The sequence below is a fragment of the Oryctolagus cuniculus genome, chromosome 7 (assembly GCF_051225735.1).
Source record: "Oryctolagus cuniculus isolate XC-2025 breed Fujian yellow rabbit chromosome 7, ASM5122573v1, whole genome shotgun sequence".
Taxonomy (NCBI): domain Eukaryota; kingdom Metazoa; phylum Chordata; class Mammalia; order Lagomorpha; family Leporidae; genus Oryctolagus; species Oryctolagus cuniculus.
In genome coordinates, this window is record NC_142873.1 from 74,838,935 (window position 1) to 74,857,679 (window position 18,745).

Below are 18,745 nucleotides of genomic sequence, written 5' to 3' on the forward strand. Positions count from 1 at the left end.
ATATCTTTTTTTTTTGACAGGCAGAGTTAGACAGTGAAAGAGAGAGAGAGACAGAGAGTAAGGTCTTCCTTTTTTCCTTTGGTTCACCCTCCAAATGGCCGCCACACCGGCGCGCTGCGCCAATCTGAAGCCAGGAGCCAGGTGCCTCCTCCTGGTCTCCCATGCAGGTACAGGGCCCAAACACTTGGGCCATCCTCCACTGCCCTCCTGGGCCACAGCAAAGAGCTGGACTGGAAGAGGAACAACTGGGACAGAATCCAGCACCCCAACCGGGACTAGAACCCGGGGTGCTGGCATGGCAGGTGGAGGATTAGCCAAGTGAGCCGAATTGCTGGCCTATATCTTCTCATAATACACACTTTGTATGACTTATAAAGTACCCTGATATATTTCTTCCCATGGGTAAAATAGCTATCCTCTTTGATATTAGTTATAGACTACCAACTTACCCAAAGTAACTCCCATGTGACCTACCCACCTTCCTTGCAATTGTAAAATAAATAAAATCATTAAAAAAAATCACTTGTCTGGGATATGTTATTTAAAGCTGGGCAAGTAGGGTGGTAGCTATTAGAAAAACTGATTTAAAATACAGTGCAAATTAAAAAAAAATTCTTCATGAATCAAGCCATTATTACTGAGTCAATTAAACCAGTCTCCCACAGGGAAAAACCCAGGGACCTAAATTCCTTTCTTAGAGAGATATTATTAAAATGTCTCCGTGGCTTATTGATTTCTTTAGTTCTATTCCTTTAAAAATATAGCAACTGCGAACAGAACTGATACCAATACTAGGTGCTAGGACATGCTTATCAAAATTGTATTTAGGAACAACGAAGACAGCCTGTCAATATGCAGGAAGTTGGTTAGAAACTTTCCTTGTGGAATGCCTCTTAGTTGGATCAGGTGCACTCAATACTTCTGGCTGCCCTGCACAGTTTACCTCCAGTAAGGATCATCTTTAAGTGCCTTGAGAAGGAAGAAAGTAGCTTGTTCCATAGATCCTTCTTATGCTGGCGTTTTGTACTGTTGTGCTATATCTTTTGCTTTCTCTTTGGCTTGACCTCTTAGCCTGGAACAAAGAGACTTTAATGTTTTCTCCTTGTTCTTTGTTGTACAATTCTGAAATCTAGTATAGTCTTGTTCCCACTCTGAATTCTCTGCTAGTTCCACTTTGTTGAATACCGAGTTAAAAGAATCAAATGGTCTGCAGGGAACCTTGGAGATAGTTAATGTAAGATCCTCATTTAAGCGATGAGGAAACAAAACGCAGAGAAGTCAGGTAACACGTCTACAGTCTCACAAATGAGAGTTACAACTAGTACTTATATAGCTTGACTCTCAGTTCTGTGCCACCAGTTAATCTCTCCAGCCTTTATACCTTCCTTTATGCCTTCCTGAATTCCTTATGTTGGGCCTATCTGTGTTCTTCCTGCCAAGAACTATTGCTGCCTGCTTAGCCAGGACTTAGTAATTACTCCTCTCAGTGGAATAGTTTTCTAAGGCATTTATCTAAATATCAGTAGGGTCCTGTGAATTCCAAACTTCTGACCTTCTGGCTGATAACCTGTCTCTTTGGGGGCCATAATGCTCTTATGAGGAGTTAAGCTTTGGATTGATTTTTTAAAAAGAAATATTTGTGTGAGTTCTCAGTGCCCTTAATTCAGCTAATCAAGAAACTATTTTTATCTGAGTGAGTCTATAACTGACATTTCTAATGACAGAATTACATGCCTTTTCCTCTATATTCCATGTGTGTGTGTGTGTGTGTGTGTGTGTGTATATATAATGCCATGGAGTGTTAGTAGCGAATTTATAGCAAAGGCTTGTGGTTTGAAACTGGTTTGAACCGTTTGTAGCCACACGATTGTATTAGCTTTTTGTCACGGTAACAAAATACCTGATACAGGCTAACATTGTAAGAAAAGGGGTTGATTTTGGTTTATAGTTCTTGAGGTTCAAGTTCAAGGGAACACATCTCATGAAGGCTTTCCTGCTGGCAGAGTCATGAGATGTAGCAACAGACAAGGAGATGCACCCGAGTGTTCATTCTGCTATTTCTCTCTAAATAAAGCTATGAAGATTCAGCCATAGGGGCTCCACCCTAATGACCTGTCTACACCGGATCACTTTCCTCCCTTCTCCAAATACCAGATCAGTTTAAGTTTTCACTCTCTTAATGCCATTGACGTGGGATTAAACTCCTGCTGGACTGGAGAGAGGGAGACAGACTGTATTCAAACCACAACAATGACCTTGAGCCACATCAGTAAAGTTCAATTTACTCATCAGTAAAATGGGTATTATGATGCTAGCTATAAAAGGTTGTTACAGGAATTAACTGACAGCGTGTAATTCAGTGTCCATTATGGATGCTGGCACATGTGAGTCCCCAGTAAGGCCACTTTGCTTTATTTTACTGCCCCAAAGCCCCTCTCTAAGACAAGGAGTGAGAGAGTTGTAAAAATCTAACCATTTCCACTTTAATTTCTCTTCTTTTTTTTTTTTTTCAAACCAAGAATTTCTTGCTGAAGGTGCTGCATTATAAATGGCTGTCTCAAAAACCACTTGTATCAGTAGTCTGATCGTTTATTCCTTGATGAGAAATATTTTGGTCTATTAGTGAGAAGAAAGATTAATTGAACATTAATCAAAACCTTCATGATAAGTAGAAGTGTGCATACATCACAGAAGCTGCCAGAAAGACTATTCCTGCAATGAGTCGGCGTGTAGACTTTGGTCTCTCAGACTGCTGAAGTGCAACCTGACTGCCCCGTTAGCTGGGCCTTAAAATGTTCTTAAAAATCCAAATGTGAGATCATTTTTTAAAAGAGAAGTTTATTTGATTTTATTTTACTTATGATTTTCCCCCTCTCCTAGGCAATTAATTTCTTGCTGGTACTGTGCCTGGAAACAGTGGGAGAAAACGAATTGCTGGAAGTGTGCTTCTAAATTAGCAATCATCTCAGTGATGTGTGTGCTTAGTCAACATGTTTATTTCTTGGTTATTGCCTGTTTTCTAAAAATACCTGGACGAAGGCTTTGTGCACCTTGGTAATTCCCTGGATGCTAAGCTAGGATGGGCTGAGGGCTGCCTGAGTTTTCCACTTGTGGTCTTTGCCATTCTTTCTGAGGTGAGGAAGGGGTAGGCCTTCCTGAGATGAAGTGCTTTTATCTCCCACAAGACATCTTCCTCTGGATAATGTAGGTATACATTGATTAAAAAGGCAGTCTATATATAAGATGTCACTACAAAAAAATCACCCCTTAGAGAGCTTTGAAGGGAAATCCCCATTTAAATCTCAGTAGTCACAAAACCAAAGGAGTCTTCACAGGGTGTAAATTCCCTGTCAAGGGTGGAGAACTATGATTTAGCTGTTTGCTACTCTGCCATTATATCAGTACATAATGGGGCAGAGTTATCTAGGAAACAGTGACCAGTGATGCAAGGCTGGAGACGTGTGTGTGTGTGTGTGTGTGTGTGTGTGTGTGTGTTTAATAGGGCCCTCCAAGCTCTAAACCATCCATCCTCTGAATTCTCTTCCCTATTTTTTGTCTTTTCCCCAAGGCTCACTGCTATACCGAGTGTGTATGAAGTAGTTTTAGAGATGCAATGCCGTATCAGGAAATGGGGAAGTGTAAGTTGTGAGTCTCCAAGGAGAGTTGTATGGAGTTTATATCCCATTTGGAAATGTAACCACAATTTCATTTCATCCCAGAGACCCCCATGGAGCAGTAACACGGGAGAATAAGGATGATTCACCTAATTTCTTTGATGTAAATTTAAAATTTCTCCTGACAGATTATGCTGGAGGACTGGGGCTTGAATGCCTCATCCTGAGGAATTTTTGCAGTTGCCCAGAAATGTGGGGCTGGAGAGAGCAGATGCTTAGAAATGCCATTGACATTTCCAAGTTTTTATAGCCCTGGTACATAGCCCACTAACTCCAGCATGCTTCACACATGGAGAAGGATCATTTGTCATTTTGATGCCAAGATGATACTTACATTCTAAATGAAATGGATTACTTCTTTCCACCTCCTGCTTGGACAGTCAAAGCAGAGGTATTTGAGGCATTTGTGAGTCACCTTGTATAAGCATGAGTGGCAGAGAAGTATTAGTATTTTCTCTGTGGCCATGGAAATGAGGGTATCCAACACTGCCCGTGATAACAGAAAATACAAGGTTCCGCCATTCTCAATCAGGGCATGCTTTATTTGACAAAAGTGACTTCCCTGAAAAATATACACATAATAGTGATTAAAAGCACCTTTAAATTCTGAAATCATTAGCATTCAAATCAATAGTACAAACCTATGGACAATATTCTTCATATCTAAACAAAAGTATTTTGTGGGGCATCTCATCAACTTGCCAGCATTGGAAATCTGGCCAACATTCCAGACAGTGTATATTTTGTGTTTTAAGTTGTATACAATATAGCCAGAAAAATCTCTATAGCAGGTCTCCCTGCTTTCAATGATTTACACCTTTATGGAATTATCCAGCCCCTGAATGTTAACAAAGGACACACTGAGGCCAGGATTACTCATGTTTTGGCTACTGGATGAAGGAGAGTAACCAGAGACATGGTTAGAATTAAGGTTCCACTTCTTTGGGAACCTAAAGATAATGGTGAGATCAGTCAATTTCCAAATAGTTCTTAAGTGCCTATTTTGACTACAAGCCATTCCAGAAGTCTTATTGCTCTCTCCAGTTTGCATGAAGAAAGTGTCAAAATGTAGATGAGATGGCCCTCTGAGGGCCAGTTTTAGCCAATGTGAAATTTTCTTTATGATTTTTAGTTTTGGTTTACTTCTTTCTAAGGCTTACATAGAAATTGCTATGCCTTAAGGGTTTGTGGAGTAGGTGCCCCTGGGACACAGCCCATGCAGGCAGGTAGTTCTCAACTTGGACTTGTATTCTGTGCCAGAAAGACTCGTGTGGGGGAGTCTTTCCAGCAGTCCTGGAAGCTGCCCAAGCTGCTGCTGCTAATACCCCTTTCATCACCTTTGGCCACCTGTCATTCACCGGAAAACAATATTGTGGCTCTTTTGCCTTGAACTCATGGTCTGGGCTTTTTGGCTCCCATCTGGAAATTGATTTATCAACCCAAGGGCCAATTCTGGCCCCAGACAGGTAGAGTGTAAGTAGAATGCAATGACTCAGCAACTGAGCCTCAGATCAGTCTTGTTGACTTCCTTGCCTAGATGTCACCTTCTTTGTGTTAGAACCCTGTCTTGAATTCTGATTTCAACCACTGGAATAAGTCCTTGGTGGCTCTGGCTGGACGCTTATATACTCTGCTGCTAGAATCCCATTTTACCACCTGAGTCATTTGATAGACTTGAACTTTAGTGCTTGTGGTTGGCTCCTTTTACCTGTTGCCAGACTTCCCTGATATTGACGCTGCCTGCTGCCAGTCTGGCTCCTGATACTGTGTTTGGCTTCTCTGCCAGCACACCTGTTGCTCACTGCTGACTCTCCCCTGATGCAGATTTTGCCATCTGCCTGGACTTTCTCCTATTTCCTGCTACTGGGAATATGTCCTGTTGTTTGTGTCTGTAACTGTGATTGGAACAAAGTTTGCTAAGAACAAATAAACAAAACCTTTAAAAAGCAAGATATAAGTTTAATTTGTCCTATTCCCCATCAAGCCCTGGATATGAGATATATTGTTTATGATGGATTCTAACATAGAATATTTGTATAAAATGTTCAAGTTTAATGAGATAAAAATTGATCTGTAGACCTGCTCAGGAAAACATAGAGTTACCTCAATATCTAAAAAAAAGAGTGTAGAGTAAAAGTTTTAGAACGGTGAAGTCGATGTTATCAAATATAAATGATTTGATGTTTCTAAGGATGTTCACTGACAGACTTTACTGAAGCCAGATGGTGGCTGTCTTGCAACACACCCAGGGATGTTTACTAAGTGACAGGAGTCCCTAAAAGAGAGATGTGATAGCTTCTGTTGGGACAAGGAGAGAGACAAAGGAATGCTCCATCCAGTCAGGTGTCAGGGGTGTTGCAGGGGCAGAGCTAGACAGAGAAGAGAGCTTTCAGTAAAGCTGAGTGTTTACAGAGATGAGTGAAAAGGAGGCTTAAAGGAACAGAGAGGAGTTGAGCAGGGTTAAGGGCCTGAGAACATAGTAATTTGAAAAGGATTAGGAGGAAGGAGAGGAGAGACAAAATAGGAAAGAAACAAGATCAGATGTTGACAGTGAGGGCAGGTGGGTGGTAGTGTGGGGAAGGGAGAGAAGCAATAGACATAAGGAAGAGCTAATTAGGGTGGAATTAAATTTAAGGAAACTGAAAAACAGGCAAGGCTTCAAAGTTAAGAAGAATACCTAATGGGCTGTGCCAGGAGGGTCTCCAGTTAAGTACATGAATCAGAACACTAACACATGTGCTCCAAAAGTGCAGAAGTATTGGGTCCAGACAGGAAAAGAGATCATTATTCATTAGGTGAGTTATTTGGAGGAGAAGTTTTGACTGATGCCTGGAAGCTGTAACGGAGAAGACTCATAAGAAAGCTAAGACTGAGTCTTAGAAGGATCAGATAGATGAGCGAGAAGGGACATGAGCATACATCAAGAGCAGACTCCTACAGTGTGACTAGGATCTCATGAAGATGCTTGAATTGTGAAGTTGAGATTTAGTAGTGCTAGGAGGGCAGAGATTTGATCACAGTATGGTGTCTAGGAGATGGACCTAGTGGAAGATCCTAGGTTATCGAGGACATGTATTTGGAAAGTAGTTTTCACAAGAGGGTTAGTTATGAAAACCAAGTTAGACATGATCACTCTCTGCTTCCTGGCTCACAATTGATGGTTCTTCCACACACACTACACTACTGCCATCAGAGAATATAATCAAATGGATAAACAAATGGGGCCCATTCAATCCTGAGCCGTTAACATCCAAAAAACATGAATGAAAATAAGCCTCCATTCTCTGTCAGTAGCTTCTCTTAGGTATTTAGTTACAGTCATTAACTAAATTGATACATTGATATAAACTCATTTCTAGATTAAGGAAGAAATGGAAGCCTATGTTTATAACTGGGTCTTAATGTCTACTGCGCTTTGTGTCAAGAATCCCTCATGCAGTAGAGCATCTGCATCAACTTTATGTCAACTATAATAGATGGCAACACAGATCTTCCTCTTTTATTTTCTAGATGTGCCAACAGATAACTCTCAGGACACCAACAATGACTAATAGGAAATGTAGGGGGAGGTGCCTATGTTTGCATCTTATCTGTACCCTGAGAGTGGGATATATGCAGCAGACAGTTCCATGGCAGAATGCTAGGGATTTAGTCCCCTGCCCGTGGGGGAGCCAAAAGCTCAAGTAAGTCTTGAGTTTGATTTTTGGAGCTACTAAGTAGCAGAATCAAACAAGATCTCCATGTATTCACCATTGATTCAACTTGTTAAATAAAACAAATTATAGAAAAGTTTAAAAGAAGCATCACATTTAATACTACATTCAGCAAATGCATTCTTCTTGACGGTAAACTAGAATGTTCATGTATTAAATTCTACAAAGGTAATTTCCTGTCAAAGATAAGTAAGATAATAGATGGTGCTGAAAGAATTGTGAGGCTGTAATACACTTGTGGGACTATGGCAATTGACTAATGGGAGCTAGGCCATTTGGGCCATTCAGCATTGGCCATACTTTAGAGTTATGGATCTATTTACAAGGTTGTCATTTATCATTTACTTTTTTTCCTTCACAATTCTAAAGCCCTGTATGGAGAATGAAATCAAAGAATTGTTGAGCACCAACAATTTGGCATTTTCGACAGCTGTTTCACCTGTCCATAATAGTTAAACGTGCCTCTGCCAAGGGAGAAAATTATTTCTTGGGTGTAGATTAGGCCCTTTTAGGGACAGAGTATTAATCTTTTTAAAGTCTCGAATATGTTATCTTTGGTTTCTGCCCAATACAATCAAAGGTATCTATTCCTCTTCAAAGAGTCTATTTGTAATTGGATTATGTAATCAAGCAATTAAAAATGTTTCCTCCTTAGGGCCAAAACAATCTTTAAAGTGAGTGGGTTTCAAAGGGAACCCATGGGGACTACTTCAGAGTGTTTGAAATTACTCTGTAGTATCTAGGTAGGTGGTTCTGGTCGCACGCATCCCTTGGGTTTAGCTTCTTGTGGTGGTAGGGCCTCGCTCCTTCCTGAAAAGCTTCCATATACTTTTCAGAGTTATGGGAGATTTCTCTCCAATGGATATAAGCAGTGCATTGGTCCTGTAGCTTCTCGGGATATCATCTGTGTAAACATTATAATCTTGAGAAGTGTATGGTGGCCTCCACATTGTTGCAAAAGGCCTCCTTTTTGGTATCTTTACTAATTGATAGAATGGAGCCAATATTGAATCCCATATGGTACACTTGGCCATTTTCCAATTCTTTGCAAAAGCTGCAGTATTCTCACATACCTTCCCATAAGCCATCTCAGTAGAACCAAATCCCAGGCTTGTTTGTCATGATTACAAGGTGAACTCTCCAGTGCCACAAGATGAAACCTGCTATGCCCTTTGGTGAGATTTATTTTGAATTTTCTGAATTTCCCTTTAAGATAGTATATTCTGAGCACAGGGATGTTTGTGAATAGAAGTGTAGATTTAATGGGCAAGCATACCGGGAATAGTACATTTTTTATATTGTTGTCAAAAACTTGTAGACTATTGTAACACAGATAGTATAAATTTGCTTCTCTGTATTTTCGGGCTCTGTACAACCTGAGTATGAGCATCCAACTTTCTTTTATAGTTGCCTTCATAATTTCACCTGAGAAGCCCATTGAAGTGATCAAAATACAAAATACAATAAATTTTTTAAAAACAGGAAAAATCTGCCTCAATATCGGAAAATGAGTATTATCATATACAGGTACTTGGACTGGACTAACTTTAACACAGATGGAATGAAATTGAAAGTCATTGTGGGTTAAAAACACAGCTCTTCTCTTTAATATAGCAATAAAGTACTCTGGAAAATAGAGAAATGTCTAGTAGAATCCAAATAACAGCTACTATATGAGTGGACTATGGGGCAGGTGGGAGCATTTTTCTTAGAACCTACATGGCTACATGGGAAGGTTGTGAAGTTTATTCTTACTGAGTACCTGTGAATATTTTCCTGGACTTGGAGGACAGCACCAGAAAGGAGGCCTGGACATTTGCATACAGGAAATGGCATGGAGAATAGGACAAGTGGAGAGCTGGGTATGGCAGTTACAACAGCTCCACTAAACTTCTGCCAGAGATTGCGGCTTGCACTCCTCAGAGCTCAGACTCTTTCTCAGTGCTTCCCCGGCATTCACATCTTTATAGTTATCTATTCCTTCCATATACCCTCCCACCTGAGGTACAGAAAAATGCATCTCACCAGAAAGATGAGATAGACATTGAGAGAGCAGCCACAGTCTGTTCCTAGGCCAACATGCGGCCAGAGAGTCAAATTTTACTCAAAGGTGAATCATAAGGGGCAACATAAAGGTTTTTTTTTCATAAAAGAGTACAGAAAAATTTACTAGTACTTAAAAGTAATTTTTAAATGACTTTTTGGATAATGAAGCAGAAATAAAGGTCTGACATCTAATAAGTATATAACTTCTATCCTATTAAATTCTATAAAACATGGGCAATAAGAAGAGATGAAATGTTAGATGAGCTAGCTAGAGTTAGGCCAGGAACTGTCTTATGTGCATAAATAACAAGAGGTGAAAGTAATATAATAATAAAATAAGAGACCAAAGTAAATGTACACTAGAAGCAAGCAGAAGCACACTGTAGAAAAAAAAGCCCATGTGGCAATGAATTGAGACAATCTTACAAAACTCAGAAAGATGGAAAAAATCTTGGATTTGGACAACAGAGTAAAAACAAATCCAATATGTAAATATTTTACATATATTTAAAATTGTTTGTTTACTTTTGTATCTTATTTGGAAGGAAGAGAGACAGAGATGGAGACCAATAGAGAGCCTCCATCTACTGGTTCGCCCTCTAAATGCCCACAATAACCAGTGCTGAGTTAGGCCAAAGTTGGGAGCCAGGAATTCAATCAGGGTCTCCCACATAGGTAGCAGGGACCCAGTCACATGAGTCATGATCTTCTGCCTCTATGGGTGCACGTTAGCAGGAAGCTAGTTAGAACCAGGAGTGGAGCTGGGACTCAAACCCAGGCACTCTGATAGCAGATGCAGACACCCTAATTAGTGTCTTAATCTCTATGCTAAATGCTTGTCCCAATATTTTACACTTTTTGGGGAAGAAGGAAATGAAAGTAGGATAAGCAACAATCAAGGATAAAATAGAGATAATTTTTGATATTTCAGAAAGAAGTCTTGGTAATCAAAGACCAAGCCATGTATATAGAAATATTAATTAGAAGAGGACAGCTCAACATATTATTAGAAAGTTCATGAAATTTTAAAGATTCAGGAATGGTTCTTGTAGACATCCTGTCAGACACACAGAAAGGAATAAGAGTCAAGCAGCTCTGTGAATTTTCTTTGATAACTCTAAATGCCAAAATAATGATGACGATAGTGTTGATGAATGATAAAAAACAAACACTTCCTGAATATGCTTAATGCCTTAGGTGATGTTCAGTATGCTTTTTACATAGCAGATAATTAAAATCTCATAACAAATTTATGACATAAGTACTTAGAGTCTCTTCATTTTATAGAATAATGTTTTAAAGAAACTAAAGTGTAAGATAATTCCATAAAACAAATGAAAGAGTAAAGGATCACAAGAGGTAGAAAATATAAGACTGGGCCGGTGCTGCGGCTCAATAGGCTAATCCTCCACCTTGCGGTGCCGGCACACTGGGTTCTAGTCCCGGTTGGGGTGCCGGATTCTGTCCCGGTTGCCCCTCTTCCAGGCCAGCCCTCTGCTATGGCCCAGGAGTGCAGTGGAGGATGGCCCAGGTGATTGGGCCCTGCACCCACATGGGAGACCAGGAGAAGAACCTGGCTCCTGCCTTCTGATCAGCGCAGTGAGGGCCGCAGCGGCCATTGGAGGTTGAACCAACGGTAAAAGGAAGACCTTTCTCTCTCTCTCACTGTCCACTCTGTCTGTCAAAAATAAAAAAAAAAAAGAAAATATAAGACTGTAATATAATTATGAATAACACTATTAATTATGACAATAAGTATAATTAAGTTATCAGAGTCAGTGAACTCAGGGGGCTTCCATAGCCTTGGCAGCTCATGACAAGAGCCTAGGGTGATTACTGATGCCATAAACAAGAGTGTCAATTTGTTAAGTCAACAACAGGAGTCACTGTGCACTTACTCCTCATGTAGGATCTTTGTCCTTAGTGTGCTGTACATTGAGATTTAATGCTATAACTAGTACTCAAACAGTATTTTTCACTTTATGTTTCTGTGTGGGAGCAAACTGTTGAAATCTTTACTTAATGTATGCTAAACTGATCTTCTGTATATAAAGAGAAATGAAAATGAATCTTGATGTGAATGGAAGGGGAGAGGGAGTGGGAAAGGGGAGGGTTGTGGGTGGGAGGGACGTTATAGGGGGGAAGCCATTGTAATCCATAAGCTGTACTTTGGAAATTTATATTCATTAAATAAAAAAAATAAAATGTTCAAGACCAAAAAGCTCATTAAATTAATGTAAAGTATCTAAAAGTGGACACGGCTCTTTCTCTGATTGCCGTTGAATAAATGACTATCAACATGTAAAGGGACTTCCTTGTGTCAGTAATTTGGGAAATAAATAATTTCCACAACTTTCTTAAATAATTTCTGGATTAAAGCAGGAATCCAAACTGAAGTTTTAATTATTAGAAAACAGAGCAAAGTGGCTAAAGCTGCCACTTGAGATGCCGGCATCCATATGGGTGCTGGTTCATGCTGCAGCTGCTCCGCTTTTGATCTAGCTCTCTGCTAGTGGCCCAGGAAAAGCATCGTAAAATGGTGCAAGTGTGTGGGCCCCTGCCACCCACTTGGGAGACCTAGAAGAAGCTCCTGGCCTCTGGCTTCATCCTGGCCCAGTCCTGACTGTTGCAGCCATCTGGAGAATAAACCAGCAGATAGAAGATCTTCCTTTGTCTCTCCCTCAGTCTCTGTAACTTTGACTTTCAAATACATAATTCTTTAAAAAAATGAAGGAAAACAGGAATAGTGAGATTACCACATATCAGATCATAGGAGATACAGTCAAGGCTACTATCATAGACATCTTATCAATTTAAACCCTTTCATTAATAAATAAGGATGAACGGAAATATTTGATCTACTTCTGTATATAAAGATAATTAAAAATGAATCTTAATGAAGAATAGGATGGGAGAGGGAGTAGGAGGTGGGATGGGAGTGGGAGCGGGAGGGCGGGTATGGGAGAAAGAACTGCTATAATCCAAAAGCCGTACCTTGAAATTTATATTTATTAAATAAAAGCTTTCTTTAAAAATGGAAATATTTGATCTAAACATTTAATGCATGAAGCTAAAAAATACTGAAATTGAATTTGTGGAAATGGATAAAAACTAGTAATAAAGTAGAAACCAATAAATAAGCAAGAGTTATAGACTTGGAATGTAAATATAAGCCCTAGTCTTTGGAAAATAAATATTTACAATGAAGAAAATATCTGCAGTTTTTCTAATCTGGAAATTAAGAAAACAACTTAAATGCATAGTTATAGGAGAAAAAAGGTAAAGAAAAATTATCACACTGGAATATTTCATGAAACAAAATCCAGGCTATTATGTACAATCCAGATTTAAACATCTGCATTAAGTAGATATTTATTCAATGACATAGTAATTAAAAACTGATTCAATAAGTGGAAAATTTTTGAAAATTTTAAATACATTGAAAATCTGAAACTTGTCAAATAAATACTCCCAGAAATATGCCAGATGCAGATGGCTTCATAAGCAAAACATTTCAAAATTTCAAGAGATATCTTCATTATTAACTTTTGACATTTATATCACCTTAACAAAATATCAATATTTGTATCAAACTTATGGGAAATTCAAGACAACTCATACCACTAAATTGAATTTATAAGTGCAATAAAGCATACTATCTGACGCTTCCATTGATTTTGCTACAGAAATGAAAGATTGGCCCGATAGAAAATTTATTAGAATTGCAATCAAATTAATAAATGAAATGAGAAAGACTGTACTTTGATATATAATAGATAAAATACACTTAACAACATTAAAATTCTATTTATTATTCAATCTCTTGGTAAATTAATAATAGAATACTCCTTTAATATGTTTGAGCATTTCTATAATATTTAGTGAAAAAATTCCCAAACCATTTACATTAAATAAGGTAAAACAAGGATTCATGTCATCATTATTATTCAATATTCTTTAGAAAGCTCTAGCCAATACAACAGATCACAAATAAGAATTGAAACGAACAAATATGTAATACAAAAGAGGAGACTGCACGTTATGAATTCCTTATGGGAAATTCAATAAAACCAATTGAAAAACTACTAAAAATCCATTTTTAAAAAATTCAAGTCTGTTCTCTCTATGCATGGGGAGGCAACATGTTGAGTTTCCCCCACCTGACAATAAACCTTTTCCCTTTTAAAAAAGGTTTAAATACAGGGTGTAGTGGTTAAGATTCTGGGTAGAATGCACATATCCTGTATCGAAGTTCTTGGGTTTGAATCCTGGCTCTGCTTCCAATCCCAGCTTCTTGCTAAAACACCCTGGGAGGTAGCAGATGATGCTCAAGTATTTGGATCCCTGACACTCACATGTGGAACCCAGATTGAGTACCATGCTCCTGATTTCAACTGGTCCAGCTTCTGCTTGTTGTAGGCATTTCGGGAGCGAACTAATGGATGGGAGCTCTCTCCTTGTCTGTCTTTGTCTCTCTGCCTTTAACTAAAGAAATAAAATTTAAATACAAATTTAAATTTTGGTATTTAAAATAAAAAATGAAACAAATATAGAAAAAAATAATAATGAGTCTATGTATTATCAATAAGCAAAAGCAATATAAGGGAACTCACCTTAGAAATATAAAATACATATAATTCCTTGAATAAGCTGAATAAGAAAGGAACTCAAACATATTTTAAAATTCATATGGCAGAATAAATGCTTATGTACACTTGAATTTACTTTAAGAAAAATAGATTTGTCTTACTAGATATTATCATATAAAATTTTATAGTTATAGAAACTATTGCAAAGTAAAGTTGACCAGAAGTCTGGAGGTCTCAGAAGCAGACTCATATATAACATGGAAAATTAATATACAACAGAGGTGGCTCAAGTATTAATGGAAAAGGGATATACTACTTAGTATTTGGTACTGAGAAAATCTTTTACTGTACAAAGAAAAATAAAACATGATGTTCAGAGAAGAACTCTGGATTTCCTAAAAATCTAAGTATGAAAACAATAAAGCTGATGGGAAATAGTATAGAAGAATATGTTGTCATTCTAATTGTGGAAAAGTATAATCCATCAGAATCATGAGGTGGAAAATTGTTGGATTTGATTACATCACACTAAAGATTTTTATTCGATGCTGAACACTATTGAGACTGATAATTGGAGTGTACATGAGCCTCATATGAACAAACAAAAAGTAGATATGAACCCCAGTAGAAAAATGTTCTAGGGATATACATAGAGGCAATTCATAGATGAGGAAACTCAAAGGACTAATAAATTTACAGAAGAGATGTTCAAACTCATTAGTAATTAGATAAATGCAAATTAAAATAACAATGACATATCCCCAAAGACGATTTGGATAGATAAAACAGTAGATACTGTTGCTAAGTGTTGGTGGCAGGAGGGAATATAGGTATACTCAGGGACTACTGGTTGAATTTTAGCACAATTAGCCAGGCTGAAGCAAATTCGTAATACCTAACCAAATTAAATAAAAGTATGCCTTACGATCAACAATTCTACCGTATCCAAAACCACACGTAGAAACCTGTGAAGGTGTCCCTTGAAGCACTGTTTGTGGTGGCAGAAAGCTGGAGCAATCTCATAATCCTTCTTGGGAGAAACAGACACATAAAGTGACTACATGCTATTGAGGACCTACAGATTAGGACTAAGGTGCACGGTAGAGATAAGTACTCATGGCAACACAGGTGAGCCCTGGGAGGAATGAGGAGAGCAAGAAATAGCATTTCCAGTATACGGTAGCACATGTCACTACTTACATGTATTTAAGCACGCAATCTAATAGATATTTCACACAAACACATACATAGACAAATACTTGAAAAAGATTTTTAAAAACAAATAAAAATTTACTTTGGAGGGAAAAGGAAGGAAATGAGAATGGGAACTAGGGATCAAAGGGAATGGGAAAAAAATAAACAAGAGAGAACCTTACAAGGCAGTGTGGAAGAAAGGAAGGAAGGAAGGAAGGAAGGAAGGAAGGAAGGAAGGAAGGAAGGAAGGAGGGAGGGAGGGAGGGAGGGAAGAAGGAAGCAGGAAGGGAGGTAGGAGAGGAGGGAGGAAAGAAGGAAAGGGAGGAAGGGAGGAAGGAAGGAAAGAAGGAGATAGTGAGGGAGGAAGTAGGAAGGGGAGGAAGGAAGGAGAAAGGGAGGGGGGAGGGAGAGAGGGAGGGAGGGAGAAGGAGTGGGAGGGAGGGAAGGAAACTAAGGAAATGACAAGCAAAGCCTAAAATATTGACACTTGGCTCTTTATGGGGATGGTTTGCTGACTCCTTTTATATGGGAAAAGATTCTTTTTTAAATGAGCAGTTATCTTTACTTCAATTCATAAATATGTTGATACATGAATTGGGTTTTCTTAGGTTAACTGCAAATATTTACATTAAAAATGAAAGTGATCAATTTCTGTTCACAATTGATCATAATGATAGGACTAAGAACCAAAGGGATCACATAAACAAGAATAGTGTCTGCAAATACTAGCTGATAGAATCAAAAAGGGAGAGAACGATCCAACATGGGAAGTGAGATACACAGCAGACCCATAGAATGGCAGATGTCCTAAACAGCACTCTGGCCTCAGAATCAACCCTTAAGGCATGCGGATCCAGCTGAAAAGCCCATGAGAGTATTTCAGGCATGGAAAGCCAACACACTCTGGAAAAAAAAAAAAAAAAAAACCTAAATGAAAGATCTCCGTGAGTGAGATCCCAGTGGAAAGAACGGGTCATCAAAGAAGGAGGCACCTTTCTCTGAAGGGAGGAGAGAACTTCCACTTTGACCATGGACTTGTCTAAAAAATAGCCTTGGCAGCTCATGACAAGAGCCTAGGGTGATTACTGATGCCATATACAAGAGTGTCAATTTGTTAAGTCAACAACAGGAGTCACTGTGCACTTACTCCTCATGTAGGATCTTTGTCCTTAGTGTGCTGTACATTGAGATTTAATGCTATAACTAGTACTCAAACAGTATTTTTCACTTTATGTTTCTGTGTGGGAGCAAACTGTTGAAATCTTTACTTAATGTATGCTAAACTGATCTTCTGTATATAAAGAGAAACGAAAATGAATCGATGTGAATGGAAGGGGAGAGGGAGTGGGAAAGGGGAGGGTTGTGGGTGGGAGGGACGTTATGGGGGGGAAGCCATTGTAATCCATAAGCTGTACTTTGGAAATTTATATTCATTAAATAAAAGTTAAAAAAAAAAAGAAATGAAAACCACCGTTTTTTTTTGTTGTTGTTTTGTTTTTGTTTTTTGACAGGCAGAATTAGACAGTGAGAGAGAGAGAGAGAGAGAGAGAGAAAGGTCTTCCTTCCATTGGTTCATCCCCTAAATGGCTGCTACGGCCAGCATGCTGCGCCAATCCCAAGCCAGGAGTCAGGAGATAGGAGCCAGGTGCCTCCCCCTGGTCTCTCATGCGGGTGCAGGGCCCAAGACCTTGGGCCATCCTCCACTGCACTCCCGGGCCACAGCAGAGAGCTGGACTGGAAGAAAAGCAACCGGGACAGAATCTGGCTCCCCAACCAGGACTAGAACCCAGGGTACCGGTGCCGCAGGCGGAGGATTAGCCTAGTGAGCCGTGGCACCGGCCAACCACTAAGTCTTTTAAAGAGACTTCTATTGAGCTTCTCCTGTGCTGCATTTGCAAGTATTTGGAAACTCTACTGTGAACTTGAGAATGGTGAAAAAAGGCTATTATCTTAGTGTTTTTATTACGAATGTGGACTTCATGGAGACTCTGAAAGGGTCTCTGGTATACTTTCTTCATAATTCAGCCCTCTTTGGTGCCTTTCTGAAATTCTTATCAATTTCAATATTTCAATGAGCACATGGCCATGTAAGTAGTCTTGTTAACATTATTAGTCCTTAAAGGAAGTTTTTAAGGAGAAAAATGCACCCCAAAGCTTTCCAAAAATGTGCCAAAGATTTTTCAGACTTTTTGTGTTTCAGATTTTTTTTTAAAGTCCCTTTGCCACCTCTCCTTGGTAAATAAGGGTGTTGATGCCTCTATGTCAAGCATGGCTCTTGTTCTCTCCCTCAGTAAGTTATTTGGAATAATGAATGAATTCTGTAAAACACAACATTAATTCATCAATGTAGCCAAACAAGTAGGACAAACTTAGATCCAGATAGCATGGTCCTGTGGGCTACTCCCTGCATAGTTTTTCTCCTCAGTTACGGTCCATGAGACTCAGCAACTGTAGGGATGTGCAGGTGCAGATTCACAGCTCAGCTTTTTGCTCAATGTTATAGAAAGGGATGTTGCAGTTTGGAGTAGAGCCCTGTGCTCCCTGATGCCAATGGACAGTGTCTGGGGAGAGTGACCTCCTGGATGTCCATGTTGGATGGAAAAGATCTCTAAAAATAGAAATGAGTAGGCTTTCAGAAAGAGTCTTTAAAAATTTGCTTCAAACTGCTTTGGATTTATTTTTGCAGGAACAAAATTCTCAGACATTGGATCTCCCTGACCTGTGTAGCAGAGCTGTTCCTTAAAAGAGCTATTTCTCTACAAAGCAATGACACAATCATGAGCTATCCTCCACTGACTTGTGCTGATAGAGTAACAATGAATCGCTCATTTCCCAGGGGACCTTAGACGCTGTTGAGCATATGTGCCCATACCCAATAAAAACCATTGACAAGTCTGGTGCAGACTGACCTGAGATTTGGACATGTACATGGGAAGAAAGTAGTAGTCGATAAACTTGAACCTGGATAAAGATAGTTACTGGAAGAAATAGGAACTTCAAAATGCCGAGAGAAAGCACAAATGAGGATTGTAAAGTCCCAGAAGAAATTTCAGGAGCCACAGGGTAAGGCATTAAAATTAGCACTTTGTGCTTACCACTGTACAGCAAGGAGAGATGAGGTTGGTGGTAGGAAAGAATTGTGGAAATCTTTTTGTTTAGGGTGCACCTGAGTAGTGAACAGGCCATTTCTGTCACTGCTGGAACAAACATTAATATCTCTGAAGAAACAGCACATTACTGGATGTTTGGATGATTTCAAATTATATTTAAAAAAATCTGTTGATGTAGGTACCCTGGGTTCTAGTCCTGGTCGGGGAGCCAGATTCTGTCCTGGTTGCTTCTCTTCCAGTCCAGCTCTCTGCTGTGGCCCGGGAGTGCAGTGGAGAATGGCCTAGGTCCTTGGGCCCTGCACCCACATGGGAGACCAGGGGTAGGCACCTGGCTCCTGTCTCCTGACTCCTGGCTTGGGATCGATCGGCACAGCACGCTGGCCGTAGCAGAGATAAGCACACTACAACATGAGGTAGGG

The 18,745-nt window shown here is 39.3% G+C and overlaps 1 non-coding gene across 1 annotated transcript; it reads right to left on the reverse strand.

The window, feature by feature from the left end:
- Positions 1–17,611: 17,611 nt before the first annotated feature.
- LOC127493813 (small nucleolar RNA SNORA73 family) lies at positions 17,612–17,811 on the reverse strand. Its single transcript, XR_007924351.3, has one exon. It is a non-coding gene; the product is annotated as a small nucleolar RNA SNORA73 family (small nucleolar RNA).
- Between the last annotated feature and the right edge of the window lie 934 nt (positions 17,812–18,745).